Source organism: Dermacentor albipictus, chromosome 3, assembly GCF_038994185.2.
Source record: "Dermacentor albipictus isolate Rhodes 1998 colony chromosome 3, USDA_Dalb.pri_finalv2, whole genome shotgun sequence".
Lineage (NCBI taxonomy): Eukaryota > Metazoa > Arthropoda > Arachnida > Ixodida > Ixodidae > Dermacentor > Dermacentor albipictus.
This window is the reverse complement of record NC_091823.1, coordinates 109007372-109031606: the sequence shown is the minus strand read 5'-3', so window position 1 is coordinate 109031606 and position 24235 is coordinate 109007372. Positions and strand designations below refer to the sequence as shown.

Below are 24235 nucleotides of genomic sequence, written 5' to 3'. Positions count from 1 at the left end.
GGTATTGAAGGCGACACCGCCGCGCCTGAGGAGCTGGGTTGAGCTCTCGTAATATGCTTCGCATAAAAAGAAAGATATAAGGGAGAGTACATCCAGTAAGATAAGCGATCAAGGATGCAGATGGCTGGCGTTGCTCGCTGACACATTGCGCGTCGCACAAAGCAGTACACGGCTGTAGTAGAAATGAACGGGTCTCTAACTCTTCTGTCTTTGAAGGGGGTCATTACCCTTCGTTAATGTATGGGTTGCGTACACAGGACGCGTGCACGCTCGTCTCTATCGGCACAGCTACACGGCAGCGCTTTCAGTAATGAAGTGCTTTCGCCACGTTTTCCGGTCCTTGATTCGCGAGCTCCAAGCAGGAACTTCCTTTCCAGTTCCTCTTTCTTTCTTTCTTTCTTTCTTTCTTTCTTTCTTTCTTTCTTTCTTTCTTTCTTTCTTTCTTTCTTTCTTTCTTTCTTTCTTTCTTTCTTTCTTTCTATTCTCCAGTCTCTGCCCGTTGTCCAGCGTGGAAAGAGCTTTCTCACCGCTCGATTCGGCGCGCTCCTCATCAGCTGTCGGCGTTTGCGGCCGAAGGTTGTTGCTATACGGTGCGTCCTAGAATCCGTTCAGCGTCTTGGGTCGCATCTCGCGGGGAACGCGCGAGAACACTCCGAAGTGACCGCCGCGCGGGGCTTGTGTACGCCGTCCCGTCGAATGAGCGCAACGGCGAAATAATGTCCCGGAAAGAGAGAGAGAGAGAGAGAGAAAATGGCAATTTTGTAAACGGAGCGCTCATGAAACCGCATCTTTTATTTTTACTTTCCATTCCTCCTCTGGTTTCGATTGCCGCAGCACGCCTCCCCTTCCTCTCTCGCTCTTTGCCGCCTTTCACTTGGCCGATACAGGACGAGAGGCCCTAATAGGGACCGGGTGTATTCCAAATGACTGCATGCTGTCCGGGAGTAGTAAAGTGTTTCTGCGCAGGGCCTGCACAATTAGTCGCGCGGGGGCGCACCAAGTGCGTGGAGGCTATTTAGCATATGCCCGCAACCGACAGTGAACCGTTCCATTACACCAGTCAAAGATAAAGAGGTCCGGCAGTGATCGAAGGGAACAACGTCGTCCTCAAAACGCTTTTCTGTAGGCGCGAACAAGTCCAGGCCGCCTATAAAGCATGTTGCTCTCGCAGAAGCGTCAGGAAGGTTTCGCCCTTTGTCGGGGAAGGGGCCGCGGGGAGCGGTAAAAGGCTGGTGAGTTTATACGTGATCCTTGCTGTGCGTCGACTCTCTCACCGGTCGAGGTGTCTGCTGCGTTCAATCAACCCTGCGTGCACGTAGAAAAGCCCGCACGTATAGCGCATTTTAGATCACGGGTTGATACAAGGAGCACGCTGAAAATTAATCCCGATTCTTTTTTTTTTTCAAACCACTTTGCCAAGGCTGTTATAAGTGAATGAACCGCGACCGGGCAAAGCAAATCGGAACGCGTCAAACATGCCTCTCTGCGAACCCGCGCGCTGCTTGAGGCGAATACGGTGAAGAGCGCCACAGTTGAAGAAGTTGTAGATTAAGAGTGCGATAAAATGAGAGAAAATTGCGACACGGGCTACATTTGTTTACTTGGCTTTTTTAATTGTGATAGCTGTTACAAGGATGACAAAAGTGTATTCGCACAATGCGCTTTTTTCAAAAGAATATCAGTTTTGGCCATGTTGGTGCTCCATTTTAGGGGCCTTTAGCGCTTGACCGAGGGACATTGCCTATGCATGTCATTCTGTCCGTGTGGCGATTTTGTTTGTTTGTCATAAAAAGAAAGACAGGAAAAGTTGCCACAAACCAAGAAAGTGTAGACGACGTTCTAAAACTGTTGGTTGGTTTGTTGGCGGGGTGCCCAAAGCGGAAGTTACTCCTATGTTATGTCAGAGTCCTTTAATATTATAAACAAATCACGTAATAAAGGACTCTCATTGTACCTGAACTTGTCTCACAGGATATGGTACTTTATAGATGAGGTTTAAGCAGACCAATAACTTGACGCTCCGCCGAAACCAAGTCACTACCACCACGCCAGACCTCGATCAAACGCCAGTCTAGAGGCACTGGGGACAGGAGTTTAACTGGCGTATAGCCTTTGGGAGCTGCGCGACTTGAGACGTAATATATTAATCTGGGACATGAGTAGGGGATGTTAGAAGCCACCTGGTACAGCAGAAATTTCACACATTAATGTATAAAAAGGTAAAAGTAATTTCTATACATCTAAAGATTTAAAAAATGAGAAAAAAGAACAACAGGGAATGGTTCGAACACTTAAGTTTTCGCTTGTGAACCACTGCACCGCAGTTCCAGGCGCCCGTTCCTGTGCTGAGCGTCGGCGTACCTCGACGTAACCAAGCGAACGAGCACAGCGAAGGATGAAAAAAGCGAACGCGGAGCGCAGCGGAGGGATGAAGGACGGCGTGAGCGATGAGAGCGCGAGGAGGGAAGCGGAGGAGGAGGGTGCAGTGGAAGCACGAGGAGCAAAGCGCGAGAGAAGGAGATTCTTGTTGATGGGAAGGAAAGGTTGGGGTAAAGTGCAGCGCAGTAACTGTCTCTCAGCAGAGGACACCTCAACCGCGCTGCACAGGGGGTTGCAATGTGGGCTTGTTGGTAGTGCGTGTCTTTCAATCGCGCTACCATACTCCCCTTGAAGATGCACAGGGGGTAGGGAATGAAAGTAGAGGAAGAGAAAAGCGCGAGACGAGAGTATTGCGAAAGGGTGAGGAGGAAATCGGTGTGCCGCACTAGACGTCCTTCACTGCGAAGACCAGGCACGCGGCAAGCGCGTCCACCGGTACCAATCACGGAAGCAAAGAGTTGGCGTGGAGCTTCGGACCTACTGCGCATGATCTACTTCACCTGCGCCGCCGCCGCTAGAGAATGCACTCCGCGCGAGCCCGCGCATTCCCTTGTTCACACTTTCTATCTAAACAATGAACGACGCAACCGGTGAAAATGCTTCGCCTGCCGTTGCTGCTGAACGAGCTGCGAGAGCAGAGGCTCAGCGCCGCCGCCGAGAGGACCCTGTTGTTAAAGATCAAATTCTTTGCCACACTGTATCGCATATTCAAAACACCTAAACAGCTGCGCTCGAAATTCGCGTTAGGAGGTATCATAATGGTCGGTTCATTTTTGTTCTTCACCGTGCTTTTTCGACGAAGTGACCAAGTCGCGGGAGCATCTTATCGAGCTGAACACAGGTACGGCGAGGCAAGCAAACATTACACTTTGCACATGCTTGGCTTTGCCGAGCCTGGCATCGCAAACGTCGTAACGCCGCGCGCTACAATAAGAAAGGGGATTTCTTGCTGTCTGCAGCGTAACTCCTCATGGGCGACTAGCAAAGTTAAAAAAAGAACCCTTGTCAGAGGAAACGTCAGTGACTTTGAAATTTTGTGCATGTGTTGTCAGCGTATGATAAATTGCATAAACTCGTTGTATAAGTGCTATTGCTATCGTACTTAACAGAGCAAACATCGGCTACCCTTAACCATCACCGTCACATCTAGTTAGCTCTGAAAAACGCAAGTCTTGCGGCGTTCTGCAGTTCAAACAGACAGTAGTTTGGTTTGATAAACGAGCTACGCCCTTCCTCGTACACTTTAGCTTTTCTGCGTGCGTGTATATATATATATATATATATATATATATATATATATATATATATATATATATATATATATATATATATATATATATATATATATATATATATATATAATTTTGGGCCTAACTGACACGTACATTAATTCACTGGACAGGCATAGAGGCACAACCAAAAGTATGATCTTAAATTTCCTCTCATGCGCGAGCATGGGCAAAGCAATACGGCTTTTGTGACACAATTATAGCTTATTGAGCAAACCATGCGATAGAATTCAAACATATTATTGACACCTACTCATTGCCGGATAATAAGATGATGGTATCACAGACACGTGAACCGCATAAACACCTGAAAAGATTCGGCTCACGTTTAAAATGAAACAGGTCAGAAAATAACGAGAATGGCAGGCTTAGAAACAGACATGACGCACACGTTTCTGAGCTTTCAGTCTTTGTCGTTTTGAAGCGCTCCTTCTCAATGTAGCCGAGCATAACGCGCCCAACTGGTTTCCTTGCTTAACAAATATCCGCAAACTCCAGAGTGTGCAAGCACAAGCACTCAGAACATGTCGCGGTCTCCCAAAAAGTACATCATCGATTACAACAGTGGCCATTGCCAGAGACGCTCCTTTGACAGTCTACATTGTTACAGATGTACTGAGAGCACACATCCGACACCTGACTCGGCTTCCCTCCCACCATCTTGCTTGCTTGCCAACAAAAAAGCCACATTGAACTTTTGCCTAAAGTATTGAAAGACGTCAGTCCTACTTGCCATCACATTTCACGCCTGCTACACGATTATCAGACCCATTGTGGTGTCTGCACCGGCCGCAAGTGCAGTGGACAATTCCAGGCATCATAAACAAAGCTGGAGCGTCGTTGCAAACTTTGAAACAAGCAACCTTGGAACACATTCACAACGTGCACAGATTCCGGCAACATGTCTACACTGATGGTTCGGTAAAACTCAACAGTTCTGCTGATGCAGTCACAATTCCGGCAAATATTGAAAAAAAAAATCGGATTAAAAACTTCACGTGTGACCACATCGACAGGTGCAGAACTTGTGGCATTCCGTGCTGCACTTGATTTCATTAAGCAGGAACCGTCGCAACAATGGACAGACTTTAGTGACTCCAAGACAGCCCTTCAGTGTATACGAAGCCCAATGCGCCATGGACCCAAAGCCATGACAAGGGACACAACATAATCCAGGACATTGTAACATCAGCGGGAATGACCACGCCGACGAAGCCGCCCGATCTGCGCATGAAAGTGATCAACGACTCTTCATTCCGGTTTCGCGAATAGACGCTGCGGCTGGACTGCGGGCTGGATGTCCCGTGATTGTACTTTGTCCCTGTGGGACTCGAATGTTTTCACCATGTGTCGTTTGCGCTCTTTGTCTGCGGACATACAGATGCACCTACCGCCTGGGTTATCACGACGTGAACAGACCATGCTATACCGTGTGTGGCTAGGCGTTGCCTTTATGGAACTCATAGGCTTTCCTCAGTGGAATGGCCAACAGCCCCACGTGCGACACATGCAACATCGATGAGACAGACGCTCGCACATATTATCTGTGTCTGCCCGTAATATAGTGCCCAGACACAAGCGGTGCGCAGAGTACTGGATCAGTTGGAAAATCGTCCACTATCATAACTGAAAGCTTTAGGTCAGTGCTGCGAAAGAACATCCGTGTTGAAGGCCTTACTCGCGTTATTAAGGTTCCTGCGGTCTACGGGGCTTCACGATAACCGCCCCCTACCGCTCTATAGTGTACGCGCTTTGTTCGTGCTCGTCTCTCTTTCTCTATCTCCTCCTACCACTATCTTTCTCTTTTTAACCACCTTAACCCATCCTCCCGTGTAGGGTAGCCAACCGGAACTACCTCTGGTTAACCTCCCTGCCTTTCTCTGCATTCTTCTTTCTCTTTTTTCTGTGCTTGTCTTATAAGCTCGGCAGGAATGGGATAATCTTGTCTTGATGATTGTACTTCACATTTATGACGGAGAATTGACTTCGCAGCGGAAAATTACTGATTAGAATGGGCTGTGGGAAAAGAGAAAAGCGCAGGAACAGTTGTAAGAAGAACATCTCTTGCTCTCCATAATTCCGCTGGCGCAGAAAGACTTGACGCCTTTACAAAGTTCTTTCTTGAGCTATATTTAGAAAAACGATGACATTCCATTATCATAACATCCCGAAACCTCATAAGAGTGCAAATACGAGGCTTACTGAAGCTCCAGCTGAGGAGCATAGGCACATTTCAGGTGGACTCTTATTATACCAACTGGTGTTTTACGAATGTTAAAAACAAGTTTTTTGTTGTTAATAAAATACCGCAGTTAGGTGGTGAAAGAAGCACATACATGTATACATGGAAGAAGTAACCGTATCCCTGTGTTTGTTATGACAAAAACCGCTTTCGTTTCTTTGTTGAAATATATGAGGTGAACATATAACATCGTGCGGCGGGTTGGCATGTTGACGCTACTTGCTATAGATTTTCATGTCATCTCGCTGTGCCCGGAAACATTCGGTGCGGGAGCTTCTCGTCATCCGTGACGACACAACAATCTAGATATAGTCAATGCTGATTTTATCAAACACCAGACGGCAAGAACACGATTAAACGACTTGCATGTATTTCCACATAGAAATCTGTATTAAAGGACGATTTCTAGTTCGAGTTGTTTTTGTTCGTAGAAGTGGCGCTCCCTGGTGGTGGAACACGGCATCGGGTGCCATCTTTCCTTAGAATGGCGGACGTGGCGCAGAAAATGAGCGCATGCATCAGACTCCGGATTGAATATCTTGTTTGATCATGTTACATTTGAGGAGAATTGAGCGCAATTTGCAATATAATGTCTCAGCAAGTTAATCCAGCCGAATGGAAAAGCGTAAGACGCCGGCGACAAACGCGTGCGTGCAGCACGCATACCGCACACGTACGGACACACACGCACACGCACACACGCGCTTTCTCGAGCGAACATACAATGCAGCCTCGCAGACACAGCGCGTGAAAATCGCATTAGCAGCCACGGCAGGCGGCCTTCGTTTGCACCCCCCCCCTCCCTGCCCCCTGCCTTCATAGATCAAAACGCTTCGAGCTCCGTAACGAAGCCGAGTGGCTTTCAATATACGCCACGTTGCCGTGTATACGCCAGCAGCGGCCGAATGTGTGCATATCGATTCACCGCGCCTCGTCGTCGCCCGTTGGTGCGCCGGACGGTTGGTTGTGCTGCCTACGCTGGGTGTACATGTCGAGGTGCACTCATAAGCGCGCTTGGCACGACGATTCTTCACTGTGCGCCGGCCGGACCCAGCGTACATGTACGCACCTCGTTTGTCGTATATTTTTTATTCTTATTTTTTTTTCTACGCGTGCGAGCCATCGGATAGTGTTATTACGACCATTCGTCTTGGGCGGCCCGTGGCTTGTTGCGTGAGAACAAGCTGCGGCCGGCCTGCCTCGTTGTTAATCACCGAGCGCGTTAGATTCTTTTTTTTTTCTTCTCACTCTCTCTCGAGGCGTGTGCAACGGTGCGTAACTCAAATATGCATAACACATGCGGGCTTGTTCCGTTTGTTCGCTCTGCGCGAGCGACCCCCGTCACCGTTCCCGATTACGTGCGGTGGGCACATTGTGTCCGCTCTTTCCTCACCTAAGGCGATTTCCGAACGGGCAAGTGTCGAGAGGGGTCCTTTCTGCGCGCTCGTCATCGATTCAACGACCCGCGCTGCTCGAGCGGTAACGAGGCGAACCTCGTTCGAGGCTGAGATGCTGAAAGCGGCGAGCCCGGTAAGAGGATCGAGGGCCCAGTTCAACGACTGCCGTTCGAGCGTGAAAGGTTTCGCTCACGCTCGTGGAACAAGAGGCGCATGTAATTTTTTTCCCTGTCCGTTGGTTCTCTCGTTGAACTATATAATGAAACGGGTGGTTCGATGACCGCTTACATTTGTTCCGACGTGTCCAGCACCCAACCGTAAGCCATGGTCGACAGCTTATTCCATGTCCTACTGTAGGACGATGACCTCTCTCAGAGACGAACAATGGATAGCTTATATGCAATATCCTCAAGTTCGCTTCTCCACAGATCTCGTCCGACTTTAGCGAGATGGCAGACCGCGCGCTAGAAATGTACATAAGGCTTCGGCGTGCGGACAGATGCCACCATGCCTGCCGCCCTGCGTATACTCCCACCTTTCAGGCTTTCAAAATGAGTCTGTCAGTTTCACTAGCGATACTACTAAAAACTTGACGAACGGTACGACGAGAGTCGGATAACGAAGTTAGAATGACGACATTGAAACGACCGTGAAGGCAACAGGACGGGGATATGAGAACGAATACACGATGACTGTATAACGATGATGGCGTGAAGATGACGGCATGACGAGAATCAGCTGACAAAGCTGTAATGACTACGATGCACCGAACACGAATGCACCACTACCACGAGCCCATGTATATTGGCCTAAGCTGGTAGACAACTTGGGCCACGGGGTCTGAGTAGAAGGCGTGACGATGCCGTCATGACGAAAGTCAGATCATGAAGCTGGAGTGACGACGATTGAACGACCACGACGGCATCACGACCATAAGCCTAGTGGCCCAAGCACGTAGACAACTTGGGTCACTGGGTCGGCTTAAGAGGATGGATGGATGGATGGGTGGGTGGGTAGGTGGGTGGGTGGATGGACGGATGGATGGATGGACGGATGGATGGATGGATGGATGGATGGATGGATGGATGGATGGATGGATGGATGGATGGATGGATGGATGGATGGATGGATGGATGGATGGATGGATGGATGGATGGATGGATGGACGGACGGACGGACGGACGGATGGATGGACGGATGGATGGACGGATGGATGGATGGATGGATGGATGGTTGGATGGATGGATGGATGGATGGATGGATGGATGGATGGATGGATGGATGGATGGATGGATGGATGGATGGATGGATGGATGGGTGGGTGGATGGACGGACGGATGGAGCCATATACGCGAGTCTTTTTTATGAATTCGCAGGTTTTGTAGGAGGAAGGACTTTTATAAACTGGTGGTTGCACTGATGAACAATCATCCGTGTCACCATCACATTTGTGAAAGAGCATTCCGCAAGAATACATTTAGCAATTAGAGAAAAGTTCAATAATTATCACTAGTACATCAACCAGTGAGCTCCACGCAGTAGAGGTTTTCGACAACAGGTGTTCCATTTTCCCTGCTAACGCTATAGGATCCCGGATGTCAGTTGTGTGTCGGGTCGGAGGAAAATTTATCGCCCCTTTAAGTACAATGGCTCGCAAGGCCGTCCACTACACTGATATATTGACGCCACAGACACCGCATGTACTCTATATTCACTTGTATAATGCGCTATCTGCGCGCGCGCCGTGAGAAATAAAAGGACTGCAGCGCAGCGTTCGCCCCATCAGCGTTTCTGCGGCATGCATCTGTACCGTGAGTTAGTGGAGCCGAAAACCAATGTGGCGTGTCGGTCTCGAGGCGCCGCGCGGGGCGCTCGCGTCGATTTATTGGAGCCGAAACGTGTTCGCAACGCCCCTCTGATGAATGCTGCGAGGTTCCAGCGGGAAAGAATTATGGCGGCTATCCGTTCGACGGGAAACAGGGTCACGAGCCAGTAAAAAGGACGAAGGCTATGGAAATGCCAAAGTTCCAAACGGGTTTCGCCATTCTTTATGCAAAAGAGACAGGTCATTACCGATGTATTAGGCCAGTTACTGGATTAGCGTTTGCTTCAAATTGCCCCGGACAATCTGCGTACCGCTCGCTGGTTCTCTCCTAAAAGCTTTTCTGCCTTCTCGCTCTGGCAAAATTTATACCTTCTACAGAGCTTGCGGGGGACACCTTTTTTTTTCTTTTTCCTGGTTGGAAGAAAAAAAAAAAAAGAAGGACGGCGCCCATCTACTTTGTCGCTGTGAACCTTTAGTCACGAAATGCCTTGCAAGGCCGTGTCGTTGGGTGTGCTCGTCGCAGAATACTTAAACCGTGCCTTGTACAAGCGCAAACTTCGCATGCGCATGCAGAGCAAGTACTGTTGTTGGCGTATCTGAGAGGCATAGCGGCCCGTATAGCAAGGTGTTGTGCACACGTTTACAGTAAAAGAGTACTTCTCCTAAGCGTGTTTTGCACACTCGATCGAATGCTTCCACGCGTGTTATGCTATTCTTAAGGCAGTAAATTGGTTCGTGTATTTTGTTATTTGAAGTAGGACTAATTACACCGAGCGATCATCTCTGTTGTCAACATGGTTATTTTCGACACACTAAAGACGTCTCTTTGCGCATCGAGATGATCGCATAAGGGTCTAATAATTATCAATCAATCAATCAATCAATCAATCAATCAATCAATCAATCAATCAATCAATCAATCAATCAATCAATCAATCAATCCTACGCAGATTTCACACACTGTGGGAAGCGACGTAATGTAAAGAATTTAGCAGGTTCGAGATTCTGCAAGGCGTTACCAGATAGCCCAACGTCTTTATGTAAGGCAAGCAATTGTGTGAACGACGAGAGACGGCGATGGCGTGATTATTGTTTTGTAGTACTCCCGCGAAGGAACTTTACAAACCGAGCCGATACCGTGAAGGCTTCGTTCAGTGATGCATTCAAGACAGCTGTCTTCGTTAGTAGGACGCTGGCTGCGACTGTTGCGCAAAACGCCCCACTGCGCACTACCAGACTTCGAGCGCGCTTCACTGGGTCAGAGACACGCTGAGTATCTCTTTATTTTATTTTAGCAACAAGTTATGAATATACCAGTTACCCCACTGCCATCAATATTGCAAATATCATCTGCTCATGAGCTCTCTCTGTGCTGCATCTTCTGTCTACATATGCCCCAGTATGAGGTAGCAAGCCATGCTTCTGTTACTAGCTTGCCCCTGACGACGACTCTAATTCTGCTCGTGGAGCGCTACGCGAAGCTGGGACATTACAGAATAATGCTCACACTCGGCTACCATGTTGCAGCCTCACTGCTTTGCCCATGAATGCTATATGCGAAAAAGCCCAGTGAGTAAAACTTGGTATCCTCACGATTTCGGACCATGACTGGCGCGACCTAGTATATTATAATAATCTTCTTGCTGAGTTTGCACGCGCCACGTGCAGCATGCGCCTGCGAACTAAGACTCAAAAATTGGAGTCAGCATTCGGTTACCGAGCCCGCGGGCGCGCTGCAGAGTACGTTCAGTGCCGTTTAACGTTTTAGCTTCGTCTTTTGTCTTCCTGTTGCCGTTCTCGCCATCCTTCTCTCACGCGTACACGTCTTTTCATCACCTACACACATGCCCGTGGAAATGCGTCGCTTTCGTCGTGCGAATCTACAGCACAACTAAAAGGCACGGTCCAGAGAAAACACGTGCCGTTTCGGCTTCGCGGATGCGCGCGAAGGCTGTCGATCACTTCAGGCGTTGAGAGTCTATATTCTGGTGGCGGAGCACTTAAGACAGCGAATGAAGACATTACGCACGCGTTCTGTCGCAATCGCGTTTCGTTTTGCTGCGCGTTTCCAACCGAAATATGTGTAGTTTGCGCCCCCCCCCCTCTCCATATCTCCATCTTCATTCTTACCGGTTTTCTGTTGCCTTGACAGATATAGACAGTGACCGGGAGAATTAAGTCTGATTGCCAATCGTGCCAGAGGGCGCGCAAGGCGGCAGCGACGTTCGCAACGACGTCTTCTCAATCATGTCGGCGCTCCATCGCATGCATGCCATTTGAATCTCGTTGTTCCCTTTCCAGTCACGCGCGTGTTCGCCGCCGGCTAAAATCCGGCGCTACATCATCGAGGAAGAAGCAAGATAAAATAAGAGAGTCGTTTCTCCTGACATCACGCGCGATGCGTGTATATATATATATATACACACACTAGAAAACTAGAAGCTAGCGATAGACTAGCTCTCAGATATCACGAGAAAATGCAGGCTTGTCGTTTACAAGACACTTTGTGTACCTTTACGTCGCGGCCACGTCTCTCCGCTGTGAACTTCTATTTCCTCCTCTTGTCGCTGACTCCCGTGTAAGTGCAAAATATATTCATATTCAAAGCCGGGTATGTAAGAGCTCCGAAATGGCGCGCAATCTGCAATTCCTATTGTGCGCCCCGTAGTAGTACGTTCTCTGCCGAGCGTCGAAGTAAGCGCGGCGCATCCCCCATCGCTTCCATTTCTCGTCACCGAAACGAGTGACGTCATGCGAAGCCGTTCGTGTTGTTTCCCCGTTCTGTAAACTGCGCCTCCTGAATAATTGAACAGCTCGCCCTTGGCCCAGCTCGCACGATGGGTAGCGATGATCTCAGCCACTCCACGGCGGCAGTATACTAAAAAAAAAAAAAGAGCAAGAATAAATAAAAAAAACTTTAAAACGAATGGAAAGTCAGAGGAGCTCTAATGCACGGCTTGGCTGTGCGGCCTACGTGGGTTTAGCCCGTAGTTTGCAAGTTACAAGGATCAATAGTTTCCAGTCATTAGTGGTCAAAGAACTTGCGGCCTTTAAGTGTTCACTTCAGGAAGAAAAAGAAGCGAAGAAAAGAAAAAGGAAAAAAAAAGAACGCTCCGCGAAGGAATGCATTGGCGACGAGGGAGTCGAAATGTTGTTCCTCGAGTCTGCCGACTTCGCCTCGCGTGCGATATTGTATTCTTTTTTTTTTTTTCTCAAGCACGAAGTTTCGAAAGAAAATCTCACACTTAGCGCAACACGGCGAAAGTACAATCTGTAGTGCATTTTTGGAGCGTGCTATGCTTTTAAAGACAGTATCTTCCTTGGCGAGTAACCATTACTTTTCCGAATCGGGTATATCTGTTTCTAGCGTCTGTTTCCAGCCTCTTTCATGAGCCGATCCCGAAGATTATGCAGTCTAAGTCAAAGCTGATGATGGTGATGATGATAACGATGACGTCGATGATGATGGCGATGAATATGATCGTGATGTAACGACACTAATGTTGATGACAATCATTATGCTGTTAACGATGATTGTGATCATGATGATGACACAAAGCTGGCAATTTAAGCTCTAGTTGACGTCGATCACATGTTGTCTTCCCAGCGCGGCTCTCACAATGAATCATACGGTTCATATACAGCAATCTCAGCTCCAACTTTTTGAAGAACACATTGCCTTTCATCGATTTCAACTGTAGTTCGAATCACCTTCCAACTTTTTTCTATGTTTTGTGCTCGCAATGCACTGAACTGCACCACTTGAACCCTAGTGAACCTACCGCACACTGTGTTTGTAAGTAAAAAAAAATCCACTAGAAAAATGTTGGATTAATATCTTTGTACGGGATAGCTTCGTAAGCATCTTTCAGCATATTATGTTATGTAGTAATACATACACACAATATTTATATAGATATTACACATTTATATAATTTGCATGTTTATTGTTTTTCACAATAGTTTTAAATAAATCTCCACGCCTTCTTCTTTTTTTCTTTCTTCCATCTCATTTTCTTCTGACACATCTTTCATCCGGCCATGTCGACATTGCATGCAGATATAACGCATACGTTGGGATCAACGTGAAGCGAAGCTTTGGTCATTGATGATGCCTATTTGATGTCACAGAAATACTGGTTTGGTATTTTATGTATTTTATGTAGGCATCGTAGTGGGATAAGCCCATTCTGGAGGATTAGCCAAGAAGGGGCACATACCCGCAAACACACATTGAGTGGCTAAATCAAAGAATATACAGTAAATCAAAGCATCCATTAAGGACGATTCACTTAACTGATTGGGCTACTTTAGAGATGAGTGTTAGACGACATTACATCTTCAGGTTTTATGTAGGAAGTTTTTTTTTTGTTACCCAGAACAGAGGTGGATATACTTGGTCAACATGCAATTATTTTATAAGCCCACTCGCTGGTACTTTCATTAGGTGCCTAGTAGCACCTAGTGGCACCCAGTTTCCCAAGGAGGCAGTAAATGGCCAGAAACTGACAAACCGCAAGGACGAGAGAACAACGAAAGTGGGGTATCGCTCTAAAAAGGTTTTTACTAGTATACAAACGCAATGATGCTTTGAAATAAAGGAAATTATTCTTTGTTGTGCGTTGGCTGTAGCACTAGTTAAAGAAGGGCGCCTACAGGCGGGCGCACAGACGTGTGCGACCGAACGCTGGGCGTGTGTTACCCAAGCTGCGGTCATAATTGTCAAATGCTGGGACACGTTCATCGCCACTACGTGCGCTTTAAGGATCACGGGCAACACCTCCTCCTCTCCGCACGTGTTGTTCGCGATAGTGGGATGGGTTGACATTTTCTTTCCAACAGTTTGTTCGTTTCTGAAGCAAGATGTGAGAAAAACACAGCGTACTGGAGTGAACAGAAACTCTTGCTCTGAAATGGCCGCCGCTGCTTCTCATCGCACAAACAAGCAAAGCGTACGGCGACTATAAATTTTCGGTCCACACGCACGATGAAACCGCAGGGTGATAACGGCGCGGTAGAGGTGTACGAATGGCGGCAGACTGGACCCGAAAATATCTAGAGTTACACCTGGAGTTAGTGAGAAGAAAAGGGTTAACTTAGGGCCCGATTTTTATTAATCATATCATGAGAAGCCAACAAACAAATACACCAAGGAAAATGTAGGGGTAATTACTTGTACCTACTTATTGAATTAAAGAAATGATAAATTAATGGCAATGAAAGTGGATAAAGAATAACTTGCCGCAAGTGGGGAACGATCCCACTTCTTCGCATTACGCGTGCGGTGCTCTGCATGCATCGCTTGCACGTGCTTACGCGTGCTTACGTTTACGCGTGCGGAGCATCGTACGCGTAATGCGAACACGTGGGATCGTTCCCCACCTGCGGCAAGTTATTTTTTCCTCCGCTTTCATTGCCATTAATTTATTATTTCTTTAATTCAATAAGTAGGTACAAGTAATTTCCCCTATGTTTTCCTTGGTGTCTTTGTTTGTTGGCTTCTCATTACCTAGAGGTAGTAGACATACTTGGCTTAGTCACGGAACCGAATATACCCCGCATGAAGCACCACCAAAGTGCTAACTCATCACACATAGTCCATTTTTATCATACAGTACGTTTGCAGGCCTGGATAGCTTGGTTTTCACTGCATATAAGCTCAGAAAGTGCAATGGTCTCTCCAGTGAAGATTCAATACATCTCATTCGACGTCACAGACAACTGCAGACCTCCGTGCTTCTCTGGAATTCATTATTCAAGAACTGTCACAAGCTATGGTCCGTGTTCTATGACAGCAAGGCAAGCTCTCCGGTGTCTGTTGTGGACACTTGTCCTGAGACCTAGTGAACAAGCAGTGTCTGAAAGCTGACTGTTACATCAGCGCGCGCAGGAAAGACGACATGACACGGCATCTATTAGCAGCTGAATACCGAGCCATGCATCATCTAGGTGACGACTGCGGCGATGGAGCTACCGAATCTGCACCACAGCGGTGCCCACTGTGTATACCACTTTCGAGAACCGAAGCAGCTATCAGGTTCTATTCACAAGGGCGCGAGCTCACGCTGGAGTTTTGGAACTCGGTCAAATTCTCAAGCTCGCGTACCCTACAGATTGGACACGTGTTTGCGACACCTTCTTGCATCTGGGACACCACGGATTGAAGAAACTCTTCTTCAAGTTTCCCTTGTCCGCCATCGTATACACGATGCTCTTTTATGCGGCTTAAAAGAGGAGCGATACCGCAGTGCGTTTCAGCTTTGTCAGCACGCGCTCCCTGCCTGTCTTCATGTCATCGTGTAGGGCCTCCGACTCCCCCTCCGGGAGCCCTGCAGGAGGTCACGAACTCTATATGGCTTAAATGCTTCCGGCAATTCCAAAAAGAAAAAGAAGCAAGTAGTACTTGAGCGCGCTTCTACAAAGAGGGCGTTTGTTTGTGTAATACGACAGCCGTCGCTCCAGCTTTGTGTGCGTCACTATCAGCAAGAGAAAGAAAGAAAGAAAGAAAGAAAGAAAGAAAGAAAGAAGGAAAGAAAGAAAGAAAGAAGGAAAGAAAGAAAGAAAGAAAGAAAGAAAGAAAGAAAGAAAGAAAGAAAGAAAGAAAGAAAGAAAGAAAGAACCTTAGCCGCCTCTGGGAACTGACGTGCCGTAGAGAGGGACCTACAGCGCGGAGAGATGCGCCGCGTCAGTGGCCTTTCAATTACAGCGTTGCGAGCGCGATCATTTAGCGGAGGGTGGCCGCTGGCCAACTCCTGTGGCGAGCAAGTCGGTCGGTGGAACCAACGGAAGTGTTGGTGTGGCGGGGTGGGGGAGCACTGCTGCGAAGTTTTCACCGCTCCGCTCGAAGGGATGCATTTGTTGGAGACGTCAAAGCTGTCGATCAAAGTCGCGCTCTCCCGGATGCCCGCAATCTCTTTGAAGAAGCAGCAGGCGCACGCTAATAACGATGAAACATACAACGAGAAAAGATGATGCCGTTTACTAACAGCGAAAGTGAAAGCGTCTTCAAAACTTCATTCCCCCGTGCCCCTCTACCCTTTGAGCACACGACACATTTCCCCTCGATGCATAGTGAGGCTGGCGAGAAAGAACGCGGAAAACACTTAGCGGGCGAGAATGTCCCGCTTGAGAACGAAGAACGATCGCCTGCGTCAGGAATCGGCGCTTACGTTCATGTCCGATCATTGCGTTTACTCGCTGGAGCGGCATACGCGTGACCCGAAAACAACGTGCCCGAGGAAAACAAAAGAAAACAAAAAAAAAAACGTCGACGACACTCTCCGCAGTCGCAATTACCTCGTCCCGCTAAATGCGAATTACGCGGGGCGCATTTGACAGAAGGAAAATCACGGAAGTAGTAGTAGCATTTAGCGATAGCGAAATGTGCTGATCCCCGCTCGGAAACGGGAATCTTTATTTTGATTTCAGCCTTCGGTGATTCAAGTTGTGGTGTGGTCCCGGACACGTAATTGTGGTTGTAAATATTGGTCCAGACGCTGCACAATCAACAAAGTTTATTAACAATGTAATCGGAGAAAATGGGAGAACATTTGTCTCTTTCTTATTTTTTATTCCCGCGGTGGTTCCAGTACTTAAAATGCAGATCCCGGCAGACCTGACCAAAGACGTCTTTGACGCGCAAGATTGGTGGCGAAATGATGATAGGAACATGAGTGCTGAAGGGGAGCGAGCCCGTCTGACGGGCGAATGGATGGATAGGGCGCCCATGTGAGATAACAATCCTTGCGCGACAGATTTTGTTTGTTCACAGACTCCGATGCAGCGCTCTAATCGGCCTCTAATGACGGGTGTTTGTTGCAACGAGGGCAAATATACTGCGAGGACCTTGTATGCATGATGGGAGACTTTGGTGCAGACACGTCCGCTGGTAAACGAGGGTCGTCGGAGTAGCGATAAGCAGGGGTTGTTACACAAGAGCTAAATGATATGGATGAAATGAAAGCCAATGTGGTACCTTACTGGACGATAGAAACAAAACACTAGTGAACGTGGGCGACCTCGTAGAGCTGTAGCATCATTACGTGATTTGAAAGATATGAAAAGAATATAATGGCTTGCAGCATGTGTAACAAATAAAATGGAAAAGTACGAAAACAGGAGCCTCGCAACACCTGCCAAAAGGAACGCAAGACTCGCTTGCGTGTCAGGAAAGAGGAGATAGCAACATTAAGATGAAAGTGAGGAAGAAGAACATTGCAGAAAGAAGTAAATGTCAAATAACGCAGACTAAATAAAACAACGACAAACGGTTGACTATGGCAGTGGAAACAGAAAAAGTTCATCCCTACACGTCGCACTATCTTAAATAGGGATACTGAGAAAATAATACTAAAAATAAATACGCCGAATTTTCGTCACTCACTGTGCAAGTCACATGGGTGCAAAACAAAGAAAGAAAAAGAAAACCGCTACAAACAGGAAGCCAAGTGAGTTTTTCCTGCGAAACAAAGTAAGGTATGATTAGCCTAGACGTGTCGAGACGCACAATTGATCGGATACAGCCATTCACCCAGGATAGCAGAGCGTGGGGTGGGGGGTTATTTTGCAAGTGTCCACCTAGTGGACATGTCCATTTCACCTACTGCTGAACTTTAGCAGGATGCGTTGTTGGGCAAGTTGGTTCATTGTAATAGGAAACATTGGTTGCGCTTTCTAGACAATCACATGTAAGAAGACAGGACAGGCGCCTGTCCTGTCTTCTTACATGTGATTTTCTAGAAGGCGCAACCAATGTTTCCTATTACTGCTGAACTGCTGATTGGCTGGGGACGCCTGCCTCCTTCTGACGCGTACCCCAGCCCACACAGTCAGAATTCCTGCAGAAGACGAAATGGACATGTCCACTAGGTGGGTATGTCCACCCAGTGGATTTATTCGGGCTGCCGGTGCGCTTTGTGACACCCAGCCGAATGTGATGCCAACCACCGCCCTGCCCTCCCTGCGGGATCGAGACCCTTAGATTGGGAAACAGTGCCGTATACGCCCTGCTAAAAGTGTCCATCGTGGACTCTCATCGCCCGTGTGCGCGCGTGGAAAGATTGGGGACTCGCTCTAGCACCGCGAAAGTCGGCCGTCGTTCGAGAGTGATGGCTATAAATAGCAACGGGGCCACCTTCCGGGTCGCCGCTGCCCTTTCTCCTTAGCGTGCCGTCGGCAGTGACGTCGCTGTCAAGGGGGGCGACGCGTGACGTCACCTCGGGCAGGTGATCGGCGACTGCAATCTCGGGTCGCGTCGGCCCGACGCGGACTGCCCCTTTCCCTCTCTCATCCTTGCCTCCTTTCTTCTTCTTGTTTGATCGTTCTCGCACTCGCTCTTTCTGACAGACATGGCGAATTATGAACGAGCGCGCTCAGGAGACGCAGATATCACAGGCTTGAATTTTGCAAGCGCCGTCGTCTGTGTGCGCGCTCATTGTTGCAAGAATAAACTCGCCGGCGCTTTATCGCCCAGTCCTCAAGAGTGAGGAAGCGAGCGCATGCGTGTGCTACGTAGTTTAACTTTGTGATTTAGCACGGCATCGCCTTCTCGCATGCTGGGGTGAGCTCCTCGACGACTGCGTTGAAAGGCAGTTCTGTGAGTTTTGACGAGCACGCGTCGTTTCAAACGTTGCATTAATGACACAAGCAAAAGAAAAGAAAAAGGAAGATGGGCCACCGGTTGGTATATGGAGCGGACAATAAACTTGGCCGCTGCCACTCCAGCCTCACTTCTTTCCCCTGCGGCCTGAGCCCGCAGTCATTCTCGCTTCTCTGCCTGGCACATACGTCATTTCCATTGTCCTACCCTGTAGTGCCGCAAAGTATACCTTCTTTTGGATGTGATGATTCGTATGTAATGTATTTCAAGTTGAGCCTTCTGATCCACGTATACGTTCGCGAGTAAATAGGGTTTGTTAGGTGAAGAAACAACACGAATCAGGTGTGCTATTGACGCCGATCGAAGGCGTCCCACGAAATCACGCGCGGAACACCCTTGCAGGCCAAGCAGTGAGCAGCGTAGGGTACCCGTATCCGCGATTCCCGGAATGCCCGCGAAGAAAAGAGAAGCAGCCGAGCGTTTAGCGGAAAATAGGCGAAGATCGTACCCCGGAAGCATATAAGAAGTTAGAGGAACGATTCGACATGTGGCAGAAAGAAGGCTGTACTTCAAAGCACTCGCCAAATAAGGAAGCCTTCCGAGAACATACAGCAATCGGCAGTGTCACCGAAAGGAAAAAAAGAAACAGAAATAATAGTGAGGGTGAGGTCCTTCGAAGACTGGGTCCGGCCACGGCCCAAAGTTAGAGACACTTACCCCTTCACGAAGCTTCACACGCGGTTTGCCCACTGTGAGTTGTAATTAGCCCCACCTTTCCGCCCTTTGACCACTTCGTCATATAGAATTCGAGCCATCATGTAGATATATCATTCCGGTTTTTGATGACACGCGTAGTCACGTTAGCAGTAACAACCATATACAAACCCGCCGCGGTGGCCTGGTTGTTGAGGCGTTCCGCTGCGGAGCCCGAGGTTGTGGGTTGAGTTCTCAGCCCAGGGGGACAGAATTTCCACGAAGGCGAAATGCAACAAAGGCTCACGCGCTTCGATTTATCTCTATTCAGATATGTGTATTAACGTATTCAGAAGTTAATTCGGAGTACTCCACAGTGTAGTTTGGGGACGTTAACAACGGTAATTAATTTTACTTTCAACAATCCTACACAGTGCGCTTTTCGTTTCGAAATACATTTTAAAAAAGAAACAGACGCACACACACGTACACGCCCACACACGCACACAAAGAAAGAAAGAAGTCAGGCTTTTTTCTTTTTTTCGTCTAACCACGTCACCTTTCTTTCCAGCACCCCTTTCTTCTCTGTTAACGTTCGCATTTCTTTTTGGCAATTAAGAACTTTCAAGTCCAGCCCCAAACAAGCTGACATTTACAAGCGCACGTCAGGGTCGCAGGCCGCGACATTGCTGGGGTGACGCCGAGGGGACCCGCGCAAGCACGCGCGGGATCGTACTGGTGGCATTATATACTTCGTACGTGGCCCGGGCCTCCGAGCACGCCACGGCCGCCGCGCCGGTGACGAGCGAGGCGCAGGGGTTGGGGGGGAGGACATCGCGTTAAAGGCCAGGGCCCAGCCCCGGGGCGCGTGTCCCGGCGGTGCCGACCGCGCCCACCAGCTCCAGTGCGGCCGCGGTTCGGGGCAGCAAGGGCCTGGCCGGTGTGTCTCAGTCTACGCCCGGGCCGGCTGACCGACGCTCGCAGGGGCACGGCCGGCAACGCCGAGGACTCGGTGCCCTGCCTGCAATCGTGAGTGCGTCGCTAGGCCTCACGCGGTGGGCCTCGCTGCAGCTCAACATCTACGCGGGAGAATTCGTTGCGTGGTCCTCGCGTGTTGGTGTGGACCTTTCGCGCGCGGGCTGTAGTCAGAGGATGCCGCTTTCTTCTCGTCGATTTGCAAAGTGCACTGTTATTGCTTGCCCTTTGATTGCTTGCATAAGAGAGAGAGAGAGGGAAAGGATACGAAATACTGGGAGGTTAAACCGATAAGCTTGTAGTTTGATGCCCGGTGCACTGGATAAAGGAAAAGAGGAACAAAAATAGCAAAAGAAGGGAGAAATTGAGCACTGCGTGCATGCAGGAGGTTCCACAGGGGGGCTGCGATATAAACGGTGACTCGGGCGACCTTTGCACTTCGATTATAGTCCACGAATAGCTTACTGCGCCACGTTGTGGTCGCGAGTATTAAATAAGAGCGCATAAGTCATTCTTTACTCGCATCAATGTGCATTGGTGGCAGTGCGACCACTTTGTTGTGTTTGAAGTAAGAAATCGTGGTTTCAGTGTATGATTGTGTTGTATTTCATTAGAGACTTGCTGCGCAATGTCTCTTGGGATCAATTGTTGCGTGCCGCGTGCATGCTGGTGACGTAGGTGGTGAATGGGTCGCGCTTTCTTTTGTCTTCTATTTCTCGCCAATTAGCAGGGTGGAGAGGCAACAGTTGCGTGTTGAATTCTTCGTTACGTAGTGCGCTTATTCTTGTACAGCTCGGTCTTTCTGCTTGCAAACTGTAACACTGTCATCGTTGTCGCGCCTCAAAGCTGCCCTGTGAAATTGTGCTTGCACGTGTGTACGTGTGCATGCGTGCATGCTTGCGTGCATTTCTTAGAACGAACGGGCTATATTTAGCCTGAATCGGTGAGTGTAATTTGCAGCAGTTCTTTGCACTGTGCTAGAATCAAACGGAGAAGCTTTAGGATCGAGGATGAACTAATTAACTAGTAATGGATTAACTTATAATGTGCAACTCCTAGAACGCTGATCCACGTATCGAGAATTGAAAGTTTGCATAGAGCCCAATGAAAACTTTTTTATTCATCAGCGAGCTTTCAGTGAAACTTGCTGTCTTGTGGAATCTTCTGTGAGTGCGCTTCGCCCAAAGCGAGTTACTATGCCGTGAAGAGAACCTTCCGCCGTTATTGAGCAGTTGGTTGCTATATACACGTTCGTAACAACTGTGCTTTCCCATTATTGCTTTAACACGTGCTTTCACATTCATGTAGTGACAAGGCTTATAGTCAGCTCTGCTGCTTTCAAATGCTTCACTGGGTGCACAGCGGCACAATGTGTTGTTTTGACGAAGTTGCTAAGAACTCTGGAGTGATTAGAGTCCCCGTCAACCTTCGAAGTAGCGACATTTTGACGGACTACAACGTACTAAAAAACAAAACAAAATATGCATTTTATGCTGTGCTCAACGCCAAAACTGTTAAAAATTGCCCGGTCTGCAAGAATATGAAATCATAACGTGAACCCTACAACGATTAAATAAACATAAATATTAGAAGAAAACAAATCATCCCAGCTGGTATCGCACCTGGGTAGTTAATTCTAGAAATTGACGCTCGAACCAGCTGCACTACTACGATATCGACGTTCCGATATCCATAAAAGCCGTAATGGCTGATGGGACGCCCGTTCTGGTCTGCACCAGAGTGCACGAAATAGCATTCGACAACTCGGTGATAAATAAAGAAGCAGCAGAGTGTAAATCTATCTATCTATCTATCTATCTATCTATCTATCTATCTATCTATCTATCTATCTATCTATCTATCTATCTATCTATCTATCTATCTATCTATCTATCTATCTATCTATCTATCTATCTATCTATCTATCTATCTATCTATCTATCTATCTATCTATCTATCTATCTATCTATCTATCTATCTATCTATCTATCTATCTATCTATCTATCTATCTATCTATCTATCTATCTATCTATCTATCTATCTATCTATCTATCTATCTATCTATCTATCTATCTATCTATCTATCTATCTATCTATCTATCTATCTATCTATCTATCTATCTATCTATCTATCTATCTATCTATCTATCTATCTATCTATCTATCTATCTATCTATCTATCTATCTATCTATCTATCTATCTATCTAGTTTGCCCACGCCGATAACTGCCAGAACTTGAGGATTTGTTAGCTTAAAAAAATTATGGGGTTTTACGTGCCAAAACCACTTTCTGATTATGAGGCACGCCGTAGTGGAAGACTCCGGAAATTTTGACTCCCTGGGGTTCTTTAACGTGCACCTAAATATAAGTAGACGGGTGTTTTCATATTTCGCCCCCATCGAAATGCGGCCGCCGTGGCCGGGATTCGATCGCGCGACCTCGTGCTCAGCAGCCCAACACCACAGATTGTTAGCTTAGGTTGCGCAGCTTTCGAGTCGAGTAGTTTTCAGACATATACAGGATTTCGCGACGCCTCGTACGAACCCGTGGGTTATCATGCAGGCACGCGATTCAGTATTCCACGGCAAACTGTCAACGCGTCCATAAACCAGGCGCATAAAGAACTACGACAGAACCCGTCTCACGATGAGTGTCGAAGGTAATGCGATTAGTAGTCAAGTGATGCAGCGACACACCGTATTGCTGAACTCACGGTCATTTCATATCTGCAATGGTCACTCTAAGACTTCCCTTGCTTCGGCAATACCGTTTGTTCCAGCTAACGTTAGCTGAGCCGTTCAGAGAGAAAGAGGGGTGATTAGGAAAGCACAGTGCAAGGTACGCTGATAAGACTTACGGTGTTCGGTCGTCAGACCTCTGACGATTGAACACCGTCGGTCTTATATTTGAATCTTGCACCAAGTTTCTGTAATCAGTAACAGGAGGTCCCCTTACAAACTCGGGCTGTGGGACCTCCTGTATATATACTCATATATCCGTATATGTGTGAGCATTGCATGAATAAACCATTTATTCATTCATTCATTCATTCATTCATTCATTCATTCATTCATTCATTCATTCATTCATTCATTCATTCATTCATTCATTCATTGCCATCGCTTATGCCCTTTTTGGTCTTGTGTCCTTTCTCTATAGGCAGGTGTATCCCGAGGGAAGGTGTTTCTAGCTGGCAGAGGGCGCACCATAGGAACCAGCCATTCCTGAGGGGGGCAAGTCACGTGCGCCGGCCGCCGACAGCCGGCCCCAAGGTGAGTACGTCGACTCCAGAGAACACCAACTCGAAAACATACCATTTAAGTTTTAACGTAAAGCACATTGCGCTGCAGTCTTTTTCTGTCTCACCTTCGACGTGAGATACGAGAAATGGCACATGAAGTGATCAACAGTGGCCAAAAAACGGAATCCTCAGCCAGGGACCAATGTTTAGGAAGAAGGCTTGGGTCTTTGTGAGGGCAGGAAGGTCTATATTTATGGTCGGAACAATGAAAGCAGTACGAAAAAAAAAGACGACGCGTATAGAGGCCTAGCTAACACAAGATAGAGCTACAGACAAGCGGCACTTGCGTGGTGTTTTTATCTGCTGCTTTGTCTCCGTCTTTTTTTTTTCGCACAAATTTTATCGTTCCAACAACAAATGCGGGCCAACCTGACCTCCCCCCCCCCCCCGAAAGCAAAGTGAGAAAAAAAGAAAGAATAAGAATTAAATTTTGGGGTTCTACGTGCATGTGATAACCGCGTTTTGATAGTGCGAGACCCTGCAACTGCTTTCAGTGCTTTCTCTTTTTTTTTTCTGAGGTGTTACGCTGCCGA

At 47.7% G+C, this 24235-nt stretch overlaps 1 protein-coding gene across 2 annotated transcripts in view; it reads left to right on the top strand.

Annotated features, from left to right (window-relative positions):
- The window catches only part of Tsp74F (Tetraspanin 74F), a 471288-nt gene that overhangs the window by 236844 nt on the left and 210209 nt on the right, over positions 1-24235 (top strand). For both annotated transcript variants that reach the window (XM_065439231.2, XM_070535925.1), the window contains one exon: positions 23561-23673. The gene's annotated coding sequence lies outside the window, so the exon portion shown is untranslated. The remainder of the gene's footprint in view (positions 1-23560; positions 23674-24235) is intronic.